The following is a 2,516-nucleotide window of genomic DNA, read 5'->3' on the forward strand; positions in this document are numbered from 1 at the left end:
ATACGCTTTCCGATTAAATTCCTGATTCCGGAATTCATTTCCGACACGAACAATATTTAATATTTCCGATTCCGGAATTAATTTCCGTTTCGAACAAATATTTAATATTTCCGTTTCCGGAATTATTTTCCGATTCCGATAATATTTCCGATTCTGACAATATTTTCGTTTTCGGTAATATTTCCATTTCCGATAATATTTTCTGATACGTACCATGTTTCCGTTTCCGGCAACATCTACGACTTGGATAATATTTATTTCCGATACGATCCATATTTCCGTTTCCGGCAATATCATCGTTTCCGGAGTATTCATTTACTTGCCTTTGAGGATCTCAGCTCCCACTGAAACCAAGATCCGTCGATTCCGAATATTCATAGATGGAGTATTTAATGTCATTAAATTTTTGATCCGTTTACGTACTATTTGTGTGACCCTACGGGTTCAGTTAAGAGTAAGTTGTGGATTAATATCATTAATTCCACTTGAAGTGAAGCGGCCTCTAGCTAGGCATTCAGCTCACTTGATCTCACTGAATTATTAACTTGTTAATTAATACTGAACCGCATTTATTAGACTTAACACTAAATGCATACTTGAACCAAGGGCATTATTTCCTTCATCCACATGTGTCCATAACATTCACCGCAAACCCGGGATGGGTAGAATTAGAAGGACAACTGCAGGAAGATCGCCCCCAATATCATGTTGCATCAAGAATTTTAAAAAGGCTTTTACTTAGTTGTAATTTCAATTACCTTAATAGTATAGACTCAAAAAGTTTAGTTATATGTTTATTTGAACATCATCAATAAACATGACACAAAACATCTTGGTTTTGAGCTAATTTGAGACTATAAGCAGTTATGCATGCGAGTATTATTTGGCAACAGCCAAACGTGACTACTAATTACTCCCTCCGTTTCAAAATGTTTTTACGTAAAGAATCTTTCTATTTATAAACTTGTTACTATTATTATTTTCTGAGCCAACTTTTATTTCTAATTGGTCCAACTTTTCAACTCAATAAATGTCATTCACAATTTGACAAGTTAGCAATCTGTGTGATTTTTAATTATTGGTTCATTTTGATAATAAAACAATCTTATTGGTTGTTTCAATGATTAGTGGATTGAGGTATTCTTTTTTAATAAAAGATGAAAGCATATTTGCATTATATTCAAAGAGAGTAATAAATGTCATAATGTGGAAAGATGAAATCAGATTTATGATTGAATCTAGAACATTTAAAATTAAAAAAAAAAAAAAAAATCTTAATTTACGTTAATAAACGTGCCAAATTCCAAACGTAACAAACATTTTGAAACGGAGGAAGTAATTATTAAGCATTCCACTAACTTAACTATCTGTGAAAGACACATCTAAATAAAGCTCAAATGTAAGAAACAGAATCTCAATGGATTTCAAACGTTTAAGGAAATAAATCAACAATATATCTGAATTAATGATTAATTATCCCATATGAATCAAAATAACTGATACTGGTGCAAAATAATCACTTTGTACTACCCATTACAAATGTAAGTTCAACACCATTGTTTATGCCAAAATTCGTATGGGGGCGACTTTCGGCTAGGGTCGACACTAACTAAGCAAAGAATCAACGACACAAATAAAGAGACACGACACAGAGGAGTGTTGACGCGGAAAACCCAGGAATAAGGTAAAAAACCGCGGATAGCTATGAGGCTAACAATCCACTAAGTATTTTATATGATTGTTTATGCTTTTCTTTCTGAGAATCGATATCAAAAATCTCCAGTACAATAATGAATACTGAAACAGTTTATAGTTTAAGAGTTTTTATCCTTGAGGAACGTCCCTTGCTTGTCATTATCTTCGTCCTTTTATAGGATATTCTCAACGGCCTAATCGGTTGAGAAAATCCCACAAAGATAGGAGTATCTTTGTCACACGTCTCTTCAGTCTTCAACCGCCTCCGCGCTTCTCGCGTATGTCTTGGACTCGTTCTTGCTAGCTTGACGGCGCTGCCTATCATGGGCTTCAGGTTAACTTATCTTCATCAACCCGTTTCTTGAGGATGTGTCTCAGTTGCCTATACTTTGTCGCCTGTCCTTCGTCGTTCATACCTCGTCGTACGATGCTACGTCGGACGTATCTCCCTGGAGCTGTGTTTACCTGCGACACGACAAGACCTGGATGACACGACATGATCAAACGTTAGAACGGTTATGTCGTTAGTCCAAAAAGTGGGATAACAGTTTGCCCCCAATTGTGAATTTGCGGAGTCATACAGAGCAAAAGAAACAATTCAAATTAAAAAACCGTCTCCAACTGCCTAGTTCGTGGGATAAAACCGTTCAAAATTCCAGAGTAATAAATACCAATTCACGACATGCAATAAAGTTCTTCACACCAAGTTTTTCAAAAAATTTCTAGATCCGAAAGCAGGAGAGAGAAGAGGGAGAAAGCGAAGTCGATTTTCGCCCTGAGTTTGTTCGATTTCAGGTAAAGTTTGCTTTCTTTTTCGATTT

Source organism: Spinacia oleracea, chromosome 6 (genome assembly GCF_020520425.1).
Source record: "Spinacia oleracea cultivar Varoflay chromosome 6, BTI_SOV_V1, whole genome shotgun sequence".
NCBI classification, from domain to species: Eukaryota; Viridiplantae; Streptophyta; class Magnoliopsida; order Caryophyllales; family Amaranthaceae; genus Spinacia; species Spinacia oleracea.